Raw genomic sequence first — 27,140 nt, 5'->3', positions numbered from 1 at the left:
AACTGACTTCCCCAACTTGTCGGGCATTGGTACCCTCCCTAGTCTAACTCAAATAAAGAAAAAAACTTTTTCGATAAAGCTTAAAGAAAATGCTATAGAGGAACACCCGCACTAGGGGCCCACGACATGCCATCTCCCCTCCATGTTCGCACCCACTTGCCATCAAGTCTACCTCAGACTATGAGCATGCGTGGGAGGATGGTGAGTGTCCGGGCGGGTAAATGATCAATCTCACGTTTCAATCTTTAGGTCACGGGTTAGCATCTAGTTTCGACAGTCATCAGGGGTCCTAATAAAGTACTCAATCAGAACCCTTAGGCGATAGGCAAAGTTGTCAGTCTGGAGCCGATGTTGGAGAATGGGATCTGGAACGTGTTCTGGCATCAGTCTCCGTGGGGGTCGTCCGGCAGTGCCACTTAAGGTAATCCTCCGCTTACTGTGGGTTTTGGAAAAAATGCTGTTTTTCTCAGTGTGAAATACGCAGCTTTGCAGGGTAAAGCATCACGTATGGGATGTCTTGCGCCTGAAGTTTCTTCTTCACAGCAGCATATTTACGCCTTGCCTCCTGCATGGTTTGTGCAAAGCCCGGATAGAAGGCCATAGTGGTGTTCTCATAGTGGACTTGCTTCTTCTCTCTGGCTAGACGCAGGGTTGTGTCCCGATCTCGATAGTTTAGAAATCTAACTATCACTGGGCGCGGAGGTGCACCTGGAGGTGGGCGGACAGTCAAGGACCTATGTGCTCTTTTAACCGTCAAATGAGCCGAGAAAGATTCCCTTACGAATAAATCAGCCAGCAGTTTTCCAATGAAATCTTCCATGCGGCCTGTGTTGGTTGTCTCCGCCAGGCCCAGAATGTGGACGTTGTTCCGCCGGGAGCGAGCTTCCAAATCTACATTTTTCTCAGCTGTGATTTTGAGGTGCTTGTCCATATGTGAAACCCACTCCCTGGTCTCTGTGGCCCCATCCTGCAGATCCAACACTCTTTTTTCTGCTTCTTTTAGCCTTTGGTCATGTTGGTCCAGCTTGTGCACTACAGAGTCCAGCCTTGCATTCATGGCGTCCATTTTCATGTCTATGGATGTCAAGCTGTTTTTCATGGTAAGCAGAAGTGCCTTCCAGTCTTCTTGCTGGTTATCTACCATGTCCGAGTCCACGTTGTCTGCAGAGCCAGTCCTGGACGCCTTGCGTGCTTCGAAGGGTAGTTTGGTTTGTTTCGTGTCCGTTCTACCCATATTGTTCGCTTGAGTTTGGCTGAGCTTATTTTAGTGAGGGTGAAAGTTGCTTCTGACGCTTCCAGAAGGCTGGTCCGTTAGACAACTGGGTAGTGTCTCAAATGGCCGCTGCCTAGCCAGTCCTCTATATTTTATTGGGAGGAGATCATTGTCTAGGCCTAGCAGTTGCATTGGGGGCCGGTGTTTATGCAGCTCACACACTCGTTATGAAGGTAGGCCTTTATGAGCCAGGCACTGCCTCTACGTTGGGCTCGTGGTCAGCTGCTGCCTGTCCTGCCAGGCAGGAGGAATTGGTGCCCACACCGCGCCATACCACCTGGGTATGTTATCTCGCTGGTATTGCGCTGGGCGCTGCCAGTCCTCTATATTTTATTGGGAGGAGATCGTTGTCTAGGCCTAGCAGTTGCGTTGGGGGCCGGTGTTTATGCAGCTCACTCACTCGTTGTGAAGGTAGGCCTTTATGAGCCAGGTACTGCCTCTCGGTTGGGCTCGTGGTCAGCCGCTGCCTGTCCCGCCAGGTGGGAGGAAATGCCACCCACACCGCGCCGTACCACCTGGGTATGGTATCTCGCTGGTATTGCGCTGTGCCGCGTGCAGAGTCTCTCAATGTGGTTCTCACATCAGTGCTCGCTTCATCCCCAGGGGTCCGCAATGCTCATCCTCTCAAATGTGTTTTCCCACAGTGGGTCCCCGGCCCCGCTATCGCTGTGGTCGCAGCCAGTCTCCCTCCTCCGCTTACTTCATCGCAGCTGCCGGCGAGGTATTCAGCCCAGCCACGTGGGAGCCCATCTTCGTCAGCTCCATTCAACAGTTCTCCCCCATCGCAATGAAAGCGGCGGGTCCCTATCCCCTTCTCTCAGCTGTACTTCACCTCAGCAATGCTCCTCTCTGTTTGCCGCGAGTTCGTCACTGCTCCGGCGTCCTCGTCCCGCGCAGCAGCTACTATTGTTCTCCAGCCTGCTCTCCCTCGCCGGGCCGCGGTCTTTCTTAGTTTCTGCTGCCGCTCCAGTCCGTGAGCGCGGCCCCAGGCACCGTGACTCACCGCTCTCTGCCGGGCAGCACTCATCTCCGTTTCAGGCCTCACTCCGCCAGTATGTTCCCCGACTGTTCCGGCATCGATTCCTCTTCAGTTGGGGCTTGTGAGATGTCTCAGGATGAGTCTGCAGGATTTTTACCTGCCCGTCTGGCGAGAGTCTTACTGGTGTGCGGATATCTTGGTCGCACGCCACCTAGCACCCCCATGTCATGTTTGTTTTTGAATGTTTTTTAATCTATCGTGAATTAATAATAATAATAATCCACATTTGTAAAGCGCGAACAATCACCTGTAAGGGTCTCTAGGCGCTGGGGGCCATCAGGAAGATTAAGCAAGCTATTGCCCAGAGTCACATGGTGCTGGGCTAATCTGCCACCGGCGCCGGGGATCGAACCGTGATTCCCAGATTCCGGAGTCAGTCGCCCTGGCCAGGCGGGAGGAAATGGTGCCCACACCGCGCCGTACCACCTGGGTATGTTATCTCGCTGGTATTGCGCTGGGCGCAGCCAGTCCTCTATATTTTATTGGGAGGAGATCGTTGTCTAGGCCTAGCAGTTGCGTTGGGGACCGGTGTTTATGCAGCTCACTCAGTCGTTATGAAGGTAGGCCTTTATGAGCCAGGCACTGCCTCTGTGTTGGGCTCGTGGTCAGCCGCTGCCTGTCCCGCCAGGTGGGAGGAAATGGCACCCACACCGCGCCGTACCACCTGGGTATGGTATCGCGCTGGTATTGCACTGGGCGATTTGTCTTGATATGGCAAAACCCTCACACAGACAGAGAACAGGATAGGGAAATCGCATTTACTTTATTTTGTGTATAAAATTAGCACATGCCTGGGAACGTCTATGAGCCCACCTTCAAGTAACACAATTAAGACATGCGCTTTAAATAAAATTGGTATGCCTATGTACAGACCATTAGGTCAGTAAGGTGTCAAGTCAGATTCATTTTGTCAGTATTGCGAGCATTTGAGTAAAAATCTATGGTTATTTGCAAATTAAAATGTTGTCTCGGGTAGGTATACAGTGTACGTCTTACTATCATGTACATAAATACAGTGCTATTAAATCATCTTAACCAAAATATCGACAACCAAAATGCTGCTAAGGTTGATATACACAGGTAAAGTATAGGCTTACTATTCTTAACTCCATGCACCTTGACTATCTTCATCATCAAGATGCATTGGCATATCGTCAAGATGCATAAAATTAAGAATAGTAAATGTGTACCTGTCCCTAATAATGTTTTGGCAGTTAATATTTTTTTGCTATGATATTTATGTGGAACAATATTTTCTCCACAATATTCTGTTATTATACTAAAGCGCTTATTTATAAGCCGCTTGCACCGCTGGAGTGTCACTTTGTTTGACGCTCTGGGGGCGCAAGCTTCTCAATCATATCTATGAGGCAACGCAAAGCCACCCTGCTTGCATGGCCTCATAGATATTGTTAGAAATGGTGGTCTCTAGTTAGCAGATGTAGGTACCGTTGTCCAAGTAGGGACCCTTCATCCTAGACAGGGTAAGGGTGATACACTTCTAAAATAACCCCTGCGGACCTCCTTGGTAGCTTTGCACGAGCAGATAGGCTTATCTCATAGGCAGTGCATAAGCCATTTGTGCATGCATACATTAATACAGTGAAAACAGTACAAATGGACACCACACCAGTTTAGAAAATTGAGCAAAACATTATCTAAACCTACAAGCCCAAAAATGACACAAATCCAACATACAATACTCTTAAAAATAGTTACTGTGCAAAATAACCTTTAAATTGCAGGAATAACATTGAAACACCGTTCCTCCAACTCGGTAGCTCCATCCAGGGCTACTGCGTTACTGAACAAGTCAGAGTCTAACAATTCCAGCCAACTGCGTTGATACGGGTCAGCTAAAGTGTCGACAGACTCGGAGACAGTACCTTTCTTGTTGCGACCAACGTGCCGATGCGAGTCGGTCGGGGCAACCATCGCGGTTGCGATGTGAGATGGAAGCGTTGCAGCATGCGATGTCCTCATGGCTCGTGCAGGCAGCGGCTCGTTGATGCAGTCGTTGAGACCAAGGCTTGCATTGCAGTGTGGGACAGTGCTCGATGCGGTGCTGGCAGGTCACAGTGCGACAACGGAGCGGTTGATGTTTGATTCGTGCAGCGACGGAGTCGGTGAAGTCTGTGCAGCGTGTCGCAAAGCGGTGCAGAATGCGGTGCCCACAGAACGTGGTGCAAGCAACGGCTCGTTGATAGAGTCGGAGAGACCAGGGTTGCGTAGCAAAATGAGACGGCGCTCTCTACCGTGGCTTCAGGACACGGAGTCTGCAATGGACTTGGTGACAGAGTCGGCTGCTCTTTTCTTCTGCTGCGACTGGAACCAGTGGAAACAGAGACAATGCCCAGAAGGATGGTGAGGTCTTTGCTGTTCCTGAGACCTCTTGAACAGGGGGCAACCTCCACTTCAAGTCCTTGGAGATACTTTCTCAAGCAGGATGCACACACAGTTCCTCTCCTTGGAAGAAACAGCCACTGCACGGCAACCCCTGACAGCACACAGCAAAGAGGCAGTACTCTTCTTCCAGTTTCTCCAGCTCTTCTCCTTGGCAGAGGTTCCTCTTGAAGTCCCAAAAGTGATCTAAATTTCTGGGGTCTGGGCCCCAATACTTATACAGCAAAATCTGTTGTTCTTTGGTTGCAGAAAAGCCCTGTGCCCAATCAAAACCAGTTCTGTCCTCTCTGGTGCAGCTTTCTGGCAGGAGGTGGAGACAGCATTGTAGAAGGCAGACCAGGCCAATTCAGGTGAAAGGAAATCTTCTCCCCCTACTCTAAATGTAGCCCAGATCTATTCAGCCCAGCCCTGACTCATCCAGACTCTCTGGAGCCACTGCACCTCCCCAGCCCCTGCCACTCCAAAGCCAGATAGTCAATACACATCCTAGCAGAGGAACACTGGATGGCTAAGCAAGAAAATGTCTACTTTCTAAAAGTGGTATTTTCAAACACATAATGTAAAAATCCCCCTCACTAAAATATGCATTTTAACATTCTGAGTTCAGGCATACTAAACTTAATTTTCCTACCTTGTTCCCAGGGGTAGTTATGTTGATAAAATGTTATAAGCAAACTCCCATTCTATCCTATGGGAACAGATAGCCTTTGCAATAGTGAAAAACGCAAATGGCAGTATTTTACTATCATGACATGCCACACACACCAGGGCAGGTCCTACCTTTCACATACACTGCACCCTGCCCACAGTGATACCTTGGGCCTACCTTAGGGGTGACTCACATGTAAGAAAAGGGAAGGTTAGTAGGTGCACTTGCCAAGTCAACATGGCAGTACTAGACTGTCACACAGACACTGCAGTGGCAGATCTGAGTTACATTTACAGGCTGGTTATGCGGGTGCCACAACCAGTGCTGTAGGCCTACTAGCAGCATTTGATTTACAGGCCCTGGGCACACACAGTGCCCTGCTCTAGGGACTGACTAGTAAATCAAATAAGCCAATAATGAAAACACCAATCCATAACAACAATTTACAAAGGGAGCACTTGGACCTTGGTACTGAACAGCAGTGGCAAAGTGCCCAAAGCATCTAGACCAGCAAAGCGAAGTCCAACACACAGCAAAAATACAGGAGGCAAAGGCACAAATACAGAGTAAACCCAAGCCAATGATGCCATGTCTAACAGATATGAAGTAAGACAAAGCAGCGCAAGTTGCTGCATTGCCTTACTCCGCATTACGGAGGAGTTCCATGAGGCATTTTGACGCTGACCCAGATTTACTCAATCATGTAAACCTGGACCAGTGCATTCTGTAGCACACATAGAAAGAGGTAAATTCCTCTCTTTTTGTTTTTGTGCCGGAAGGTCCCCCTTCCTGCACAAAAGCAATCCTGCCTGCAACAGATACACCCTTGCACAATGGTGCCTACATTGGCGATCGACTGCTAATTGCGCACTAGCACTGGAATGGACCATATTTCATAAATACAGTGCATTCCTGCACTTTCACATTAATGTACGACAGCGCAGCAAGAAGACCTGTGGCACTGCCCTAAGCCAATTCCTCATAAATGAGGTCCAGGGTCCCTAGTTGGCATAGGTTTGTCCCCTTTCCAAGTAGGGACCACAATCCTAGTCAGGGAAAGTGAGATACACAACCTAAATTAGCCTGTACCCACCCTCGGGTAGCTTGGCACAGAGCAGTAAGGCTTAACTTAAGAGGCAATGTGTAAAGTCTTTGTGCAACATTTAAATAACAGTAACATAGTGAAAACACCACAAAAAGACTCCACACCAGTTTAGAAAAATAGAGACTATTTATCTGAGTAAAACAAAATCAAAACAACAAAAATCTATAAATCGAATCTGAGATATGAATTTTTAAAGATTAAATCCAAAAACAGTGCATGGAAGTCAATAGCACTAAAAGGTTACTTGCAGTTGCGCAAGACCTCGATAAATCCAAAGTTAAGGCCCACTGCGATAGAGGGTATGTCGGCTACAGCACCTACTGAAAAAGTACCATAGCTGGATCAAGCATCCAAGTCAAAGACTCGATGAGTCGGGTCCGATCCACGAAACCGTGTCGATGTGTGGAAGTCGAGCCTCACAAAGATATCTTCGGATCGGAGCTGCATCTTCAGCAACCCTCGCAGTCAGGACCTCAGATCTGCACTGCGTCATCATTAAACCTTACAGCCAGGTCCGGCATCGTCGTTAAGCTGTGCAGGGATGTTTTCAGATCAGCACTGCTTCAGGATCAAAGAGCACTGCGTTGGTTCTGATCGGCGCAGAGGTGACGAAGCATCAATTTTGAGAAACAAAACTGGTACAGAACCCAATTCTGAGACCCAGAACTCAGGAAGGGTAGGCCTCACCTATTTCAGAGTCCAGCCGCACCCTGATCCTGAGACTTCAGGAAACAGGAGTCCAGCCAGCTATCCCATGGAGAAACTAGGGTTTATGGATGTAGAGAACAGGTCCAGTCCTTCTCACTCCCAGGTAAGAAACAGCAGGCCAACACAGCAGAGCAGGTAGTAAAGTGGGAGTCCCACCCACAGCACAGCAATCAGCAGGCCAACACAGCATTGCAGTTAGCGAAGTGGCACTCCCTCCCAGAGCACAGCAGCTCTTTTTCCTGGCAGAATTTTACTTGGTTCCAGCAAAGTTCTGATTTGCTGGATGGTATATGTTTTGAACTTTAATTTGATCTTGTCTTTCTTTTTGTTTTGGTTTCTTAAACGTGGACGTTCTCGCTTCAAATGTGCTATGTTGGGCCCTTGTCGCACTCTGGGGTACATATGTGTGGTGTTTCAGAACTTGTTCATGTTCTATCTTTATTTTAACATGTCTATCTCTTACTCCAAGAAGTTGAACGCGGCCGGCCCATGAAGGGTTGCAGGCGACATGCTGTGTTATTCACCTGTTCAGTTGATTCATGATTCATAAGCTCTTCTCCCTATTCTGCTCATGACCTCGCTGGCCCACTGGGTTGTAGGCACTGCCGCAATGTATTTTTCTTGTCATGTTTTCTTCCAATAGAAAACAATTTAATTCTATTGGTGGGGTTAGGGGTCCAGTACTTATAACAAAATGTGCCTTTGAAGTGGGGGAGACTTCAAATAGCCCTTTGAAGATCACAAGGTCCCCGTCTTTCCAGCTTGGGTGCCCGACTCACTACAGGGGGTATGCAGCTCTTTGTGTGCGGACATGCATAGCACTATTCAGATGCAAGTGTCATCTCCTTCCTCCCACTCCACCTCAGGATGGCCCATCAAGCTGGTGATGGGCCATCAGGTTGCAAAAATCACAACCCTGCTTCCTTTGTGTGACTGTATAGAGGAAATGCACAAAGCCCAGCTGTCACCCATTCCATACATGAATTCAGAGACACAGGGAAACAGAAAGTTTAAAGTAAGAAAATGGCAACTTTCTAAAAGTAGCATTTTCAGACATACAATTTAAAATCCAACTTCACCATCAGTTGTAACTTTAAATTGTGAGTCCACAGACACCAAACTCCAAATGTTTATCTCCTCTCAATTGAAAATTACACTTACATGGTGTTTAAGTCAACCTCAATGTTAACCTATAGGATCAATAGGCCTTGCAGTAGTGAAAAACAAATTTAAGAATATTTCCCCACCAGAACATGTAAGACTCAAAAAGTACATGTCCTACTTTTTAAATACACTGCACTCTGACCATGGGGCTACCTATGCCTACCTTAGGGGTGAATTATATGTAAATGAAAGAAGAATGTTTGGGCCTGGCAACTAGGTTAACTTGCAAGGTTGAAATGGCAGTTTAAATCTGCACACACACAAGGTGTGCATTGGCAGGCCTGAACCATGTTTAAGGGCTACTGAAGTGGGTGGCACGAGTAGTGCTGCTGGCACAGTAGTAGCATTTAATTTACAGGCCATGGGCACAAAGAGTGCACTTTACTATGGAATTACAAGTAAATTAAATATGCCAGCTGTGGTAAGCCAATGTTACCATGTTTAGAGTACAGCGCATATGCACTTTAGCACAGTTTAGCAGTGGTAGAGTGATCAGAATCCTAAAGCCAGCAAAATTGACGCCAGAAGAACAAGAGGTCAAGAGGCAAAAAGTCAGGGGAAACCACGCCAAGGATGCCAGGTCTAACAATAACCATGCGATTGTGAAATTCCAGACTGAACCAACATTTGTTATCTTTAAAAATCAATTATTATCCCACAATGGAAATACAAGAGAGGGGACATGAAAAACTCTGAGGCTGAAGCATGTAGCACATTCTTTGCATACCTCTGGGTGTGAATACTGCAACAAAGCAAAAAGAAAAAAGGTGCCTTGCAAAACTACCAGATTGATAGAATGCAACTTGTTTCAAATTACCATTTTTTAGGTGGTCATCCCCATTTTTGGGACTCACCTGCTGGTGACTTTGAACTCTAACATTGGGACACTTCTATCCAGTGCCCAGTTTATGTGCTGTGACCCTAATATAAAGAAAGAATTGGCCTGAAGCCCCATTGGGTATATTTACTTTTAATATAAAGCCATTGTATTTAATGTAACAAATACAATTATGGCATGTAAAATTTAATGTCAAATGTGGACTGAAGCACTATATTATGCCTTTGAGTTTTTGACCCTGAATACAAGACACATGCCTCCACTGAGGCCTATTGCCCGGCAGCCTACAAATTCTCATATTTGCAGAAAGAACTATACAAATAAACTCTATTACAGTCCTAAAAACGCACTTCTAAGTGCTAAATATGTCACTACTAAAAGTACCTAGTACCTTCGTGTCACAATGAATCAGCGAGAGGGGACGATAAGACTCGCAATATGGTGGGGGTTTATACGGATTGAGTAGGGAGACTAGCTGAGCCTCACGCATGGTTTGCGGGAGTTTACCTCCTCTCTGGCTTCATAAAAGACCTCCTTCAGTATGGGTGCTAACTGCTCCACATAGTTCTTATAAAATTCTATGGCGAGGCCATCCGACCCTGGCGCTCGCCCTGATTTCATCTGCATGATGGCCTCGGTGATTTAGTCTAACCCAATTTCAGCACTCAGAAATTCCCGTTGGGTATTTCCGAGCCATGCTAAGGCCGTGTCCTCAAAGTACTGTGGAAGGTCGAGTGGTTGCCCCCTTTGCGTAGTATATCATTTTTTTTATAGAACTCCACGAATGTGTGCAGTTGATCTGGGAGATTTCTGAGTATTTCTCCCTCTGGGTCTTGAATCTCGGCTACATAGTTAGAGAACTTGGGTGGTCGGACCAGAGTTGCCAGGACCCTCCCCGGGTCGTCACCCTCTCCATATGCCCTCGCTACATGGTACTTCCCCCGAAATTTACATTCACGTTCCGCTGTTTCCGTGTACTCTGTCAATTTGTCCCGCAATTTGGCGCGAGTTGCCTCTCCCTCTCTCGTGTTAGCAAGATCCTTCTCAAGCTTTTTGATATCATTCTCCAGCCGGCTAAGCTCCCTATGAATGTCTTTTAGGATCCCTCCACCCTTGGAAATACACCTTACTGCCCACATGGCAGCGGGCATAGTGCCAAGAAGTGTTATAGGCCTAAGTTAATGTTAGCATGTACCTACCATGAAGTAATCACCAAAAGCTATTTTAACTAAATTGAATTTAGCTGCTTCGGATATGAAATACTAGTAACGCAGATTAAATCAATATTTCTGCATTATCCAGTAGGAAACAGCTGCAGAAACAGTACATAAACTTTTCCCAAATGTTTTTAACAATTTAATTAATTGCTAAAGTGAGATCGTTTCTATCTAATTAGTAAATATAACTTTCAGAAAAGTTATAATAAATTGCCTGAACCACAGTAAGCTAATCAGGCTTCGTCTGCATCTGCTGAAATTCATTTAATGAGGGGTGAAATTCCTTCGAAGAGCCACACAATAGACTATTTTGATTGAAAGTCTGACTTGAATGGGCAGGAATGCCCCTTCTGATCTCAAGAGAATATTGATGGTGGGGGCTGCTGCCCTCACCCACCCTTTGGCATACCAAATCCTGCATGGCGGGCCTGACTGAATCAAATTTAAAATGTTTGCGCTATTGAAAGGGAAAAAACAAGCCCAGATCACAATTCTTCTGTTTCCCTTTTCTGGCTATTGAAGGACTATACTTAGGAGGAGATTTTCAAACATTTTGCGCTGGTTTAGCATCACAAAAGTGACGCTAACCAGCGCAATTTTTTTTTTGCTATTTTCTTTCCAGCACAAAACTTGTTTTGCGCTGGAAATCACCCTCTAAGTAGCGCAAAGCAGCGCGAGCACTGCTTTGCATTACTTTACGCCGAGGGGGCATTACATGGGTGGTACATGGGCGTTCTTATGCAGCCACCCATGCCTTTTGACACAAAGCCATATTTACAAAGATTTGCAAACATGGTTTTGCGCCAAAAGTTAACGTCCCTTCAAATGAAGCGCTAACAGGAGAAATGCTTACATTTCCAAGCGTGCTGCACTGTGCAGCACATATGCAAAGTGGAAAAAGCTTTGCATCATGCCTAGCATAGTATTTTGTACAGGAAGGGTACCCTTCCAGTACAAAACTTATGCGACACTCATTCACACACCCTAGCACTGCGGCACTAAGGTGTGTGCATGGCGCACAGCAGCTTAAATCAGTGCTGGCGCAAAGGAAAGGGGAAAAGAGAGCCATATCTCTCCTGCTACCTCCCTGTCGTGCAACACAGCGCAGCCTCGTGGGGGGCTTCGCTGCATTGCATGACATTTTTGAAAATCTCCCCCTCAGTCTTACTAGACTTCAGTTTTATTTTTTGTTGTGGATCCAGGGCCTGCTTCAAACTGAATTCTGGTGCTAGACTTGGGAGGCCTTTCGTAATTTCCATAATTCACTCCCCTATGCACGGAAGCTCCCCAAGCCCATGTTTAGTGTGGCTGAAGACATTGGACATCTTGGAATTGCCCTGGCACAGTATATCTTGGGCCTTTTTGCAGTACAGCAAACAGGAACAACTAAACAGGAAGGCAGACAAGGGCCTAGGGACGTTTACTCTATCAGTCAAAGAGGGATTAGGTGTGTTTTAGGGGGCCCTCACAGATAGGCTGGGGAATCCTACAAAGCTGGATGCTCATCCAGCCTTCACATCTGAACTTGTGAAAAGATGCCAGGTGAACTGAACCTGCTTCACTTGGCACGTGTTCCCTGGGAGAAGGACTTGAGGAGGTTGGACCGCTTTTCACTTTAAATCCAAAGACAGAAAGATCTTTAAGGATTTTAAGACCGATAACGTGGGTGGCTCCAGGACCATTAACAAGTTAAACAAGCATTGGCATAGCCAATAGGTCTCGCCTTTGGGACCTTATAAGTGTTTAGCCATGCAACAGTTGCATAACTAAACACTTATAAGGTCCCAAAAGCGAGACCTAGTGGCTATGCCAAGCAGCTGTGCGGCCGCGAAAGTGAAAGTAATTGCGGTATAAGCAGCGCGCGCGCCCGCGCACATGCACTGTAGCTATAGGCTGGCCTGGTAGCACTTTTTGGAGCCCTCTCAATAAGTCTAGAGACCTAAAACGGACATTCCTGAGAAGAATCCCAGTGGATCAGTGGCCGCTGGACTGGGGCTGGACTTTGCTGTTGGCCTCTGTCTGACACAATGAGAGTCTCTAAGTACCCTTCCATGATGGTCCTGGGGGCCTTCGAAGTGTACTCTTGTGGTTGTTTCGGCATCAGGAGAAAGTTTTGAAACGTTTGAAAGCTTTTCCTTCAGAGCTCGAGCGCTTCAGCAGTACCAGCCAGAAAAAGATCACTGCACCTTAGAAAAAAATGATTACGTCGCATTCTGAGTTGAGGCTTACAAATTTTTTAACAAGATATCCCAAAAGCTCCAGAGCATCAGCGGGACCAATCAGCTTCAGGTATCCGACTTTTGGTTCCATAGTGACGACTACAGTTTCAGCAGCATCCTGCGCGGAGAGGACTTTTCTTCTCAAAAAGCGACAAAGTCTCATTCTGTAGGTCCTTAGAAAAAATCCCAACATTTTTCTTCAAGAAGGTAGCAAAGTGCCACTCTGAAGTCGGACTTAGAAATGTTTCCAAACATTTTCACTTCCAGACTTTCACAGAGACCAATCCTCTTGATGTATCTGACCCGGGTAGGTCCAGGACCCATTGTAGTTGGCCTGAAATTGCATCTTGGTCCTGGTCTACAACAGCCCTTGACTTATAGTGTGCGCTTTATTTACCTTGGTGCTTATTCACTTAAATTCATTCATAATTTACATCTCCAGTTCCCCTTATTAGATTTTTGTCTTTTTGATCTTATTATAGTCAAAAAAAGATTTACAACATGGCCCGCACGACCTACTTAGCAGAATAATACCATAAACAGATAAAAGAACGATCATAGGTAAATGCAACAGGTTTCACCTATGTGATTAATAATAAGCTGTTTTTTGTTGTAAGTTGTTGCTTGGTGAGCAGTTGTGCAATATAAGCTACTGAAACTCCGCTAAAGTTTCTTGACTTGTTTATTGAGAAAGGTAATATATCGTGCTGTTACTTGAGGTACTATAAACCAGGGAGATAAGGTAAAGGGTGGAGCACAAAGGAACAGTCAAAACCTAAAAAGGGACTACAAATCAAGTATGAAAAAATATAATAATTTTTAGATATTATATGCATATTTGTAATGTACTAAAAAGCATGTAAAAACTGTCTAATTTAAAAAAACGTTAGCTTGTATAAAAATGTAATTACTGTAAATGACTTATTTAATATTTTTTAGCTAGCTATTTACAGATTAATTTATTTTAAATTGTGAAATAACATTGGTTATTACTTTGTTGATTTTTCAAGTAACTAATGTAGCTACGAACCAATGATTTTAAAATCAATAGAATTCATGGAGGTTTAAAATTATTGTACTTACTTATTATTTAAAGAGTTTTCTAAAGTTTGAGCATGAGCCAAGGGTTTCAGAGTCCCAACACTGCAAAACAAACAAAATAAGTTTGACATTGTCAAAAGAGTGCAAATAAGTTCAATACAAATATAGAAGCATCATAGCATATCGTTAGCATCACACAATCTTAAACTTCTGCATGATGTAGTTTGGATAGAGTTCTTAGCCTGGCAGGAGGGCTACGTGATCACACATCTCCATCGATCTTGTTTTATTATTCAATGTATTTATTTACCATGCATAGTAAAAAGATTACATGGCATAAATAAGACAGATTACAGCAACAAAATCTGTATACAGTTCAGCAGTTGCTAGGCACAGGCACATCTGTAGATGTTCAGCGATGAGGGTTGAAAAGTCCAATAGCAAACTTCTGTATTGGCTCCAGATTGGAGATAGTGAGTGCCCCACTGGGTACCATATAGCCAACCACGGTCCGTGCAGGCAATAGCGGTGGGGCCAGGTAAGGAGGGATTTCGAGGGACGATGTTGAGGGAAAATCAATTATTTATTTTTTGCTTGCTTATTTTCCCCAAAATATGTGATAAAAATGGCTCACTTAATTATTTATATCTTTATGTAAAGAAAGCAAATCTGCTGAGGTGATAATTTGAGTTCAACATCCATCCGGAAAGTGCCAGCCTCTGCAACAAAAGGGAGCACAACAGTGGGTACCTGATTCGGCCCCGGGGGGGACTGGTGAGTGTGGCTGCTGCGGGGGGACTGGTGAGTGCCGTGCCAGAACTGAGATCATGAGGTCTCCACAGAGAACAGCATTGTGCGCTGAGCCCATGGCACTAGGGCAGCTGTGCAGATATTTTAGTGACAGAAGGGGTGCTGGCACGTTTAAAAGAAGTTCCAGCAAAGCTGAGTAAAACAGTACTTGGACCACGGGAGACTGATAAAAGAAACACACCAAAAAACAGGAAATAGTATGCTACAGCCAATCGAAATGGAGGAAAAGTAAGTGGCAAGCACACTTACCAATAAAAAGCAAGGGCGGGATGTAAACCCCTTCTAAGATTTATATTAAATACAATAGATTTCATAAGTGCAACTACTGACATACACAATTGTAGTCTAAGTGACATATTGATCGTCTCACCCCTGTGCAGTCCACTCCCCTCCCTGGAATGCCCGGACATCATCATCATTCAGGTGGTGTATTGGATGGACTAGTTCTAATGGTATACACCTACAGTCTGCCAACCCCTTCCAGATTTTGGGATGTTTTTGGGGGTAGACTCTCTTCTTGTACACTGCAATCTCCAATCCCACACAATGGCCCATCCCCTTCTACCACACCACCAGTGACGTAGGGTTGCAACCTTCCATTTTCTAGCAATATCTTTTTTGGCCAAAGTCAATCCCAGGTAAAGCAAGGACAATTTATATCTATTCCCACCTAAATCATCTGTGAGGTGATGGAGGGAAAGTCTCAGGTCCTTCAGAATCTGCCAAGATAGGACTCTACCCAGGCATGTCATCACCCGCCAGACTCTAACCAACTCATGATGGCTTTATTTCTAGATTCCCTGGTCAGATCTTCACGGCACTTGGAGAGAACGATTAGGTGGCAGCTGACCACCCTTGACGAAAGTGTGACTACAGGGGGTCGCCCTCTACTCCCTTGCCAGTTCTAGCGCTCAACTTAATAAACTTGTTATCATCTGATGAGTAAAGTACTTGAATGCTCCAGACTTACAGGTGGAGTAATACCTAGTACAGTGTTTATACTTTAGGATTTTTTAAATATATTGGAGAAATAGCATAGGGATCCTGTTTGTCCTGACGAATGCCAGTTGAAAATCGGAATCCGGCAGAAACATGTTGACCTCTATGCAGAACGGAGGGGTGGTGAGTACATAATTTACTCACACCACCACCATCCGAGAGATTTTAATACATTTTTTTTAGATCTGACCAGGGAATCTAGGAATAAAAGTATTATGATGATATCTCTGAGTCACTTTTAACCATCTTTTGTCTGCACTTATGTAGGATCCTGTTCTTTTCCTGTTTTTGAGTGTTTGTATTGTCTACCCCTCCCTATTGCTCTGCCTCTAGCATGGGTATGCGCAGAGGCGTTCAGTAGCAGCCCTATGATGAAGCATGCCACAACTTGTTGTGGGTGAGGGCGGTTTTATGAAAGTGTTTGTGCTCCCTTCACAGCTGTATATATTCGTGAAAATTCTGTGACTAATGTTCACCATACCTCCTTTTGTGTATACCTATTGTGTTTGAGGAGGGTGAGGTAAGGTTGAGTCCTTCTACCCCTTCTTCTTGTGTGTATTGCATTAGATGGAGCCTGGCAGCTATGGCCTCCTCCTGTGGCATCCCCAGGGCTTCCGTCTAGTCTTCGTTTTCCATCCCCCCACATCAGCCTCCCACACCATGCACGGATCAAGTACCACAGAATGTTCTTACCACCCCATCACCTTGCCGAGTGAGGGCCTCTAGGTCCACTCATGAAGGCTGACACCTTAGATTACTGTCCCTCCATACAAAAAAAGTGCGTCCTGTGAGGTGATCCAAGCCACAGTCTGTTGTCGCATAGTGCACAGAGTGTATCATACGCCCCTGCACCATTCACCCCTGCTGCCTGGGAGATGGCTGGCATGGCAGGATTCAATGAGTCAATGAGAAATCCAAAGAAGGCCACCTCAATGTTTACCCCCACTCTGTTTGATCCATCTTGTGATCATGTGAGGCCTCATGAGCCACACGTGACCTCACTGGGCCTCCCACCATCCATTCAGGTAAGCCTATGTGCTGCAGCTATCTTCCAGCTCGCTTATGCCACAACCAGGCCCTCCCCCTGGATTGGGACACTGCACCTACATGCCCCAGTGGGATAGTAGGTGGAAATCAGTCCCCAGCCTCCTCGCAGTCCAACCTAACACTCTCCCCCGAAGTTACCAGTTCTGCTCTCCCTCCGGCCAGGCACCACCTCATCGCCTGAGCTGCACGTTCCACACCATTCTGCCGTGGTTACTCTCAACCATCAGGGGAGTCTTCAATGGAACCACGTGGCGTTTCCCTCCATCTGCATTTGGCAGACTTGGAGACACCGGGTCACAGCACACATAAAGTTTCAAGGGCCATGCGCACCCTGCATCGAGTGGTTTGACTGCATGGGGAAATCACCAAAGCTGTGGTGTGCATCATGCCTCCGAACATCACCGTCCCCCGACTGCACAGCAGGCGATTGCCCCCAGTGCACAGCCCTACCTAGCCTCCCCAAATGGCCGCTTTATTTTCTCTACAACTCCGAAGGCATCTTGCTCCCCAAAACTCTCCTAAATTTTAGTAGGCTCATCCTGGACAATGGTGCTGCAGTGTGACAGCAGGATTGTGTAGGATGTCAAGCGACCGAGCAGAGCTACTATAAAACGTGGCTGCCATGATCAACATTCAAGCCACGCCCTCTTGAGAAGCATTGCTAACACAATTTCTTAACCATGTGAATGTCATCCCCTGGTCTTAACCAATTGTTATGGCTTCACTAGTTCTTCAGTTGACCTTCTTTGTAGTCCATCCCATAGTTTGTAAGGCATGGTGAGTTTTTTTCCAACTCTGGATTGTAAAATAATTGTATATAATTATATACAGAATACGGGCTTTCATTAAGAAGAATTGGCGTTACAACTTTTGGTGGGTTTTTGTCTATGGCATAGCATGACAGACATCTTTAGTAATTAAGAGTTTCACTGTGTTAGTCAACAAGGTTTTCACTAAAGGGTATTTTTCTTCCTGGTAGTCCAGAACTTTTCCTTCAGTGTTGCAGAGCTGCAGAGGGATGGTATCAAAAGACCATTTTGGCAGAGTGAATACATACCTCTTCCTGGAACATCCAAGCTCCACCAAGGACCGTAAATGTTTTAACAATGGGAGTCGGATTCTCTTTATTTAAGGAATGACAAAAAGTGTATTTTTGTTTACGCTTTCATTTGAGAATCTGAGAGTGATGCCACTTTTATTTTGGATCAAGAGTGAGTGGTTTAAAGTCATTGCACTTTTGTTAGGATTAACATTTAAACTCTTGGACTTAAAGTGGTTAGGATAATAGTATGTAGAATGCTAATCTTGCTTGTAAACCTCATACACCAAGTGAATTATAAATTAATATGATTTGAGCACTGACAGGAAACATAATGTACAAGACTTAAATCACAAAGAGTATGGGGTGAATTTAGAGTATATAATTCCTAGTGCATCATATATTGTGACACTTGTAACTAGGCAGATTAGATATCTGTCACCTTTGTGATGGAATCTTCGTCAAACTCTAAAGAGCAGGGCCTATGTAACAAATGAAACATGGTTATGCAGAAAGATGTGAAATATTTATTGAACTTATATTTGATGCAAGAAACTCTATACTTAGCTGTAAAAGAGATTTAAAGCAGAAGTAGGAAACACTAAGGAAAAAGAAGATTTTCATCAGCTTTGATGGACAGAAAATCTGGATTTTATTGAAGACATGAAGGCTAATATTATTGCAATGTCCTTTTGTTTCACCACCCACATCAGCTCCTTTAAAGAACATAGAACATTAACCAAGTTCCAAGAATCTAACAACGGGCCAGAACCACCAGCCATTTCCTTCTTTTTTGCACTGCAAACATAACCAAAACAGAAGTCCTTAACATGAACATCAACTTGTTATTTCCCAAATGAAAAAAGTATCCACTCTTCTCAAGAATCCTTCTTCCCATTTGATTGTTGACCACCACCTATAAAAGAAAAAACGACAATTACCAAACAAGGGTCGGGATCAAGGAAGACATAATATTAGCCTCTGTGTCCTTAATAAAATCCAGATTTTCTGTCCATCAAAGCTGATGAAAATCTACATTTTATGACAAGACCGGAGGATAAGATTATTGCAAGTTCAAAGCTTCTCTAACAAACATGAAGCAGCATTAATCACAGGTTTAAAATAAAATGTCTGAAATACAGAGTCATTAGACAAATCAGCACATCTCAGAATATCTTACAAAGCACCCCCAAGCATAAACGCTTTCGAGGCAGAAGCACGTCTCAATGAATGTGCACCAAACCTGCTCACATCAACACCAGCATTCCTCATCACCTCCTTCACCCACCTAGCTAGAGTCAGGCTTGACACAGCCCTGTGAGGTTTCCTATAAGAGATTAAAAGCTGCTTATCATTTGAAGAGCGAATACCAGAAGTTCTCTTCTCATACTCCTTTAAACATCGTACCACACATAAAAGCTCATGCTCATCAATATAAGGATAGAAAATGGTTTCTGAATTTGTTTTGGTTCTTCTCCACAGATAGAAACAAACTCCTTCTGGGTTCAATATCCTACCACAAAACATCCAGAGCTTTCACATCTAAAACCCTTCTAAAAGAAAGCAGACACAACAACATCGTCAATTGTCCACTTAAAATCCTCAAATCCAATCCTCTGTTGTTTCCTAAATTTTCCAAATACGACAACACCTTGGATACATACCAAACAGAAGTATATCTGTCCACAGGAGGCTTAGAAATGCTTCTCATTAACCTTTTCACCAGAACATTCTGTCCCACAGACACTCCATAAACCGGCTCATGTCGAGCAGCAATGGCTGATCTATGCACATTGATTGTTTTGTAAGTCAGATCCAGCCCCAAACAAACTGGTTAGATAGTTGACTAATTCGACTACACCCCCTGAAACGGGATCAAAATCTGGCATTTTTCCTATGCCAGTCTATAAATCTTTCTTGTTCCTGGATCCCAGCATCCTCTCATAAGGTTAGAAGAGTGCTCCGAAAGTCCAGGCACTTCCCAGACACGCCTAAAATTTGCCATGCCATCAGCCTCAACTGATCTGACATCACCAACTCGTGAGGCTCTCCCAACGGACCCAAAAAAACATCTTGAAACATTGGTAGTAAAATAGGAAAGTCTATTGACATTTCTAGGAGGATTGGGTACCAGACTTGAGACTTCCAGAGGGGAGTTATCAAAACCACTGTTTCCCTCTACTTTTGTACTAAGAAGATTACTTGCGTGATCAAAAAAAATGGAGTGAAAGTATGAGGAAGAAGTCCCCTCCAATCATGCCTGAAAGCATCTATCCCCATAGAATCTGGATCTGGACGCCAACTGAAAAATCTCTCCAACTGGGTATTCCTCCTGTTCGCACACAGATCCACATAACAAGGTCCCCAAACTTCCATCAACTTCAAGAACACTGATCTTTGTAGACTCCAGTAGCTGGAGTCCCTGTAATTCCTCGAACACCAATCTGCCTCTATATTCTGCAGTCCCGGAATATGTTCCGCCTGAACTAGGATATTCTGACTCAAACAGTAATCCCAAAAAACTCTCGCCAGATCTGCCAAATCCTTTGATCGTGGGTGTTGGACTTGGCCCTTTTTGCAGGGTCATCCCTGAAATTTTTAGCTTCCTCCTGTATTTTTTCTGACCTGTTGGCTGTTCTATGACTCTGGGCACTTTACCACTGCTGATCAATGCTAAAGTGCATATGCTCTCCCTATTGTAAAATGTATATGTTGGTTGGATTCCATGATTGGCTTATTTGGTTTACTGTCAAACCCCAGTAAAGGGCACCAGGGGTGCCCAGGGCTTGTAAATACAAATGCTGCTGGTGGGCTTGCAGCTTGCAGCACTGGTTGTGCCACCCACGGAAACCTTCCCTTAACTTCATATTAGTCACCCCTATGGTAGGCCCTAGGGCAGGGGGCATTGAAAGCATAAGGTAGGACACGCCCTGATGTGTGTGGCATGTCCTAATAGTGAATTACAGCCAATTTTGTTTTTCACTATTGTAAGGCTACCTGTTCTCCATAGGCCAGAATGGGCTGTTAGAATTGTTACATTCTATGATCCTAACAGACCCAGGGAACAAGGTAGAAGTTCGAGTTAGTATGCCTGAACTCAGAATAATAAGATACATCTTTTAGTAAAGTTTATTTTAATATTCTGTGTTTGCAAATGCCACTTTTAGAAAGCTGGTATTTGCTTGCCTAACCATTTCAGCCCGCCTCTGTTATGATGTGTATCTGCCTGTCTGGTTTCTGTGAGTGACAGGGCTGGGGAATTCCAGAGAGGCAGGGCTAGGTAGCCTGGTGGTGAATAGAGAGATTGACATCCAGATGGGTGGGAGGAGTGCACCAGGACTCTGAATAGGGCTGTGCTCTGCCACCACAATGCTGGCTCCACCTCTTGTGGAGCGGCTGATGTCTCTGCCCTGCATCCTGAATAGAACGTCAGAGTCATGTCAACTAAGTGCTCAGGAACTGGTTTGGACTGGGCAAAGGCCCCTCTACCCCAGAGGAAGAAAGGATTTAGGGGTATAAGTATTGGGACTCTGCTCCCAAGAAATTAGATCCTGCTTGACAAGAAGAACCTCTGCCTGAGAAGAAGGAATTGGGAAAGCTGTAAGGAAGTGTACTGTCCCTGACCAGGGGGATTGGCTTGCAGTGGTTGCCTTGCTGCTGAAGGAGAGGAGAAAGACTACAAAAGACTTTATTTCAACTTGTGCTTAAAGAAATCTCCAAGGGCTTGGAATAGAGCTTGCCTCCTGCTGAAGTCTCAGGAACAACAGACTTCACCCCCCAGTTCACCAGAGTTCTTTGGAAGTGCCTGCTGCTGCTGTTGTTGGGCCTTCTGAGGGACTGCGTGTCGCAAGGAGCTGGAAGCACGACTCAAGGAGGAGAAGCGTGCCGCCGTCGGAGCTGCTGTCGCCGCTGCAGCATCACATCGAGCGGAAGCGTCTCGCATCATCCCAGAAGTGTCTCACAACGCCGAAGAAGCGCGTTGCCATCACAGCCATCGTATCTGACGCATTGCACCGCATCAAGAGAAGAGTCTTGCATCGAGGAAGAAGCGTATCGCCATCACAGCCATCGTAGTTGTCGCATTGCACCGCATCAAGAAAAGCGCCTCGCATCCACAGAGAAGCATGCCGCCATCGGAGCTGCTGTCGTTGCATCACGTAAAGGGGTGTCGCCGCTACATCATTGCATCGAGCCGAAGCGTCTCTCAAACGACGGAGAAGAGTGTCGCTGCCAAGGCCACTGTCGTCGCATCACGTAAAGGGTGTCGCCGCTGCAGCTGATGCATCAAGTCGAGTCTTCTCGCAACATCGGAGAAGCGTTCGGCATCTGGAAGATCTTCACGTCTTTATTTCTTTGCACCAAAAACTTAATCGCATCAACTTCGTTGTAACACTTTCGTTGCCCTGCGTGTCGCATCTAAAAGGTACATTGACTTAAAGAGTCGCATTTAAGGACTTAAGAGAACTAAGCAAAATTCTACCATCTAAAGTAACAGTATTGTGTATTTTTGTCGTTTGATGGTCTTGTGGTAACTCTATATAAAGAATCCTTATTTTTAATATAAAACCTGTGTGGTGTCCATTTGTAGTGTTGTCACTTGGTTACTGTATGTATTCACAAATGCTTTACATACTGCCTCTTAGATAAGCCTGTCTGCTCGTGCCAAGCTACCAAGGGGGTGAGCAGGGGTTATTTTAGGAGGGTACCCCCTTACCCTCACTAGAGTAAAGGTTCCCTGCTTGACACAAGTACCTACCTGTGCCAATCAGAGAACCCGGATTCTAACATTGGTGGTCAGCAGTGAGGGTTCTGGACTTGCATTTGTGACTCATGTACAGTGATTGGTGAACACTACTTAGTGAGTGCAGACCTTAACGCAACCATTACTTGTTGGTAGATTTCTTTTTGAGACTGTCTATTTTTGAGTACTGCCAAGCTTAACCATGTTGGAGAAAGCAGCATCCATAGTCTCTATTGAAAATGAATGGAAATGGGAAGAGAAACTGGACAGCTACCCAGTAAAACAGCTAAAGTTCTTCTGCAAAAAATTCAAGGTTTCTACTACTGGATGCAAAAATAAGGCAGAGTTCTACAAGGCGCTGAGGGCCTGGGTAGAAGCAAGGAATGCCACTGATGATGATAATGCAGAGGAGCAGCTGGAAAGGCCAGTGGGTCCAAGAGGAAGGAGAACCCTGCCGGTAGCAGTGTTTCTGTTAAAAGTATATCTCCAGAGGAGTTGGCAGATAGAAAAGAGGGTAGGATGCATGAAATGGAGATGGAAAAGCTCAAATTAAATGGGCAACTGGAGCTGGAAAGAAAAAAAGCTGACTCTGGAAGAGAAAAAAATCCAAATGGAGCATGACTTGATAATGAGGAAGCTTAACTTAGAGATCGAGAGGCTTGAGACCATGAGTGTCTCAGCCCAACAACAAGAAATGTGTGTAGCTCAGAGATTGAGCTTTACTGAGTGGGAGGAGGAATCCAGCTCAGATGGTGGCAGCAATATTGAATGTTCTAGTGCTGAGAGAGTAGTACACACACCCAGAGACATGGCACATGACTTGAAGGAGGGGGTTAACATACACCAGGAGGTTCAAGGACATGAGGTAGCTCCAGTAGTGCGCAGTGTCCCTGAAGGGAATAGGGTAACTGGCGCAGGGGTTCATCATGGTCCTAGTGGTGGGAGGGACACTCTACTGACTCTAGAGGAGAGGTGCAGGGAGAGGGGTTCCCCCAAAATTGAGGTCCTGGTATGTGAGTGTGAAGACCGCCCAGAAGAGTGTGGGTTGTGTGACAGAGACAGTCAGATACTGTCTTGCCAGTCTCAGGAGAGTGGTGTGGAGTACGTGTGCGAGGCACTGGATGGTGAGGTGAAGGATAGTTTGGTTAACCTTGCTAGGGGGCTGTGTGATCCAATTGTGGGAGAGCATATTGTAAGTCCCTGTTTTCCAGAGCTATGCCCACACCTGTTGGAAAGTGAGTTCTCTGACCCCAGGGAGCTCACATTGGAGGCAGACCTTTTGGTGGATTCCAGAGGGTCTGAAGAGGCATCGGGGAGTGATCCCAAGATGAGTGGTTCAGGTATCTTCCAACCCAGTGTGGTGGAAGTGACTCAGAGTAGCCCAGCTAGGTCCTGTAGTAGTGAGAGGGGTGTAGGGCCTCACGTCCTGTCTTTAAGGGGAAGAAGTGAGAATGGGTTATGTCCCGGTAGTGCCCAACCTCAGTCTCAGAGCCTGGATGGTTCTTTTAGGGAACACCAGGTGGGGAGCCTAGTCTGTCCCGAGGGGCTGCCCGTTGTGCGGGCCCCCCTAGTGTCTGGTGAACGGGGAGTGTCTGTAAGCAGGCCTCCATCAGTTCTGGTGTCTGGCAGTACCGCTTCAGTTGGGATGGTGCAGAAGTCCAGAGTGAGGGGTGAGAGGGGGAAAGAGTCCCCAGTGGAAGAACCAGTGGTTCAGGAGCCAGCCAGAGGGGCTGCGTCCCCAGTGAATGACCATGGTGACACTACTTCTGTCCTGGGGGATCTTCGCGCACTGTCAGATGGACAGGGGTTGGGAGATCTGCGCCAGGCAGACTGTCACACGACACATGAGTTATGTGTCACCCTCAGGGGGGGTATGCATGCTCCCGGGGAAGTCCTGGTGCACCAGGCGAGCGTTCAACCGCATGGGTTGGTCCCAGGGTTGGGAAGCCAGGTTCAGGTGCTGTCTGACCTGGAGGGTGGGACAACTGTAATCAGTGTCCTGACCCATGTTGCTTCTAGGGGTACCACTCCAGTTGGGAGTGAGCAGTACTCTGGAAGGGGGTGCAGAGGGAGGGAGTCGTCGCCTCTGACCCCGGTGCAGCCTGAGGGTTTAGACCCTAGATTGGAGAGCCAGGTTCAGGTGTTGTCTGACCTGGAGGGAGGGTCAGCTGTAATCAGTGTCCCTACCAGTCTGTCTTCTTGGTGTACCACTCCAGGTGGGAGAGTACAGCCATCTGGAAGGGGGTGCAGAGGGAGGGAGTCCTCGCCTCTGACCCCGGCTCAAATGAAGGGTTTAGACCCTAGGTTGGAGGGCCAGGTTCAGGGTGTCCCCACTGACCTGGAGGCCCAGTTGCAGGATAGAAGCCCTGAACTGGTGGGCAAATTGCGCAGGACACCTGCAACAGGTGCCCTGGCAATTCTGGAAGGGGGTACCACTCCAAGTGGGAGGGTACAGAGCCCAAAGGAGGAGGACCAGATGTGGGAGAGGCCACCCCAGTCTTTGGTCCAGCCGACGGGTACAGGCCAGGGGCTGGTGGGTCAGTGCCAGGATGTCATACCTGACCTGACAGGAGGGAGAATGGACAAAGGTTGCCAAGCACCTGGGGCTGCTGCCCCCTGGCGCCACAGAAGTTTGAGAGCCCTGAGAGGCATACGGCCTGGGTCTCATCCCTGAGTACTGTCAGTGGCCACTGTAGCATTTTGCTGTCGGTCTGTTGGGACACACTTGTGAGCCAGTTAAGGTTAGGTGCACAGGTGGTGTCCACAGGTGAGGAGAAGGGTTCCCCATGGATTGGCTTGGTGGGCCCTGAGAGTGTGGACAGAGGGATTCCAATAGGTTCAGATTGGCGTAGAACTGGGGTCTGCCCCTGCAATTGCGGGCCAGGTCCTTGTTCTATCGCCCAAAGCAGGGAAGCCCATCACGGTGGTAATTGGGCTACCCTGCGTTTTGGCTGGAAGGGGGTCGTGTTGGACTTGGCCCTTTTTGCAGGGTCATCCCTGAAATTTTTACCTTCCTCCTGTATTTTTTCTGACCTGTTGTTGGCTGTTCTATGACTCTGGGCACTTTACCACTGCTGATCAGTGCTAAAGTGCATATGCTCTCCCTATTGTAAAATGTATATTTTGGTTGGATTCCATGATTGGCTTATTTGGTTTACTGTCAGACCCCAGTAAAGGTCACCAGGGGTGCCCAGGGCTTGTAAATACAAATGCTGCTGGTGGGCTTGCAGCACTGGTTGTGCCACCCACAGAAGCGGCCTGGTAAAATGTATCTAGGGTCTGCCATTGCAGAACCTGCATGCAGGCTGGTACTGTCATGCTGACTGGGCAAGTGCACCCACTTGCCAGTCCCTAAACCTTCCCTTAACTTCGTATTAGTCACCCCTATGGTAGGCCCAAGGGCAGTGTGCATTGTAAGCATAAGGTAGGACAAGCCCTGATGTGTGTGGCATGTCCTAATAGTGAATTACAGCCAATTTCGTTTTTCACTATTGTAAGGCTACCTGTTCTCCATAGGCCAGAATGGGCTGTTAGAATTGTTACATTCTATGATACTGACAGACCCCGGGAACATGGTAGAAATTCGAGTTTAGTATTCCTGAACTCAGAATAATAAAATACATCTTTTAGTAAAGTTTATTTTAATATTCTGTGTTTGCAAATGCCACTTTTAGAAAGCTGGTATTTGCTTGCCTAACCATTTCAGCCCGCCTCTGCTATGATGTGTATCTGCCTGTCTGGTTTCTGTGAGTGACAGGGCTGGGGAATTCCAGAGGGGCAGGGCTAGGTAGCCTGGTGGTGAATAGAGAGATTGACATCCAGATGGGTGGGAGGAGTGCACCTGGACTCTGAATAGGGCTGTGCTCTGCCACCACAATGCTGGCTCCACCTCCTGTGGAGCGGCTGATGTCTCTGCCCTGCACCCTGAATAGAAAATCAGAGTCATGTCAACAAAGTGCTCAGGAACTGGTTTGGACTGGGCAAAGGCCCCTCTACCCCAGAGGAACAAAGGATTTAGGGGTATAAGTATTGGGACCCTGCTCCCAAGAAATTATATCCTGCTTGACAAGAAGAACCTCTGCCTGAGGAGAAGGAACTGGGAAAGCTGTAAGGAGGAGTACTGTCCCTGACCAGGGGGATTGGCCTGCAGTGGTTGCATTGCTGCTGAATGAGAGGAGAAAAACTACAAAAGACTGTATTTCAACTTGTGCTTAAAAAGATCTCCACAGGCTTGGAATAGAGCTTGCCTCCTGCTGAAGTCTCAGGAACAACAGACTTCACCCCCCAGCTCCCCAGAGTTCTTTGGAAGTGCCTGTTGCTGTTGTTGGGCCTTCTGAGGGACTGCGTGTTGCAAGGAGCTGGAAGCGCGACTCAAGGAGGAGAAGCGTGCCACTGTCGGAGCTGCTGTCGTCGCATCTCGTAAAGTGTGTCGCCGCTGCAGCATTGCATCGAGCGGAAGCGTCTCGCATCATCCCAGAAGTGTCTCGCAACGCCGAAGAAGCGCGTCGCCATCGCAGCCATCGTAGCTGACGCATTGCACCGCATCAAGAGAAGAGTCTCGCATCAAGGAAGAAGTGTGTCGCCATCGCAGCCATCGTAGTTGTTGCATTGCACCGTATCAAGAAAAGCGCCTCGCATCCACGGAGAAGCGTGCCGCCGTCGGAGCTGCTGTCGTCGCATCATGTAAAGGGGTGTCGCCGCTACAGCATCGCATCGAGCGGAAGCGTCTCGCAAACGTCGGAGAAGAATGTCGCTGCCAAGGCCGCTGTCATCGCATCACGTAAAGGGTGTTGCCGCTGCAGCTGACGCATCAAGTCGAGTCTTCTCGCAACATCGGAGAAGCGTGCC

This window comes from Triturus cristatus, chromosome 5_1 (assembly GCF_964204655.1).
Source record: "Triturus cristatus chromosome 5_1, aTriCri1.1, whole genome shotgun sequence".
NCBI classification, from domain to species: domain Eukaryota; kingdom Metazoa; phylum Chordata; class Amphibia; order Caudata; family Salamandridae; genus Triturus; species Triturus cristatus.
The sequence above is the reverse complement of the archived record's forward strand: the minus strand, read 5'-3'. Positions refer to the sequence as shown.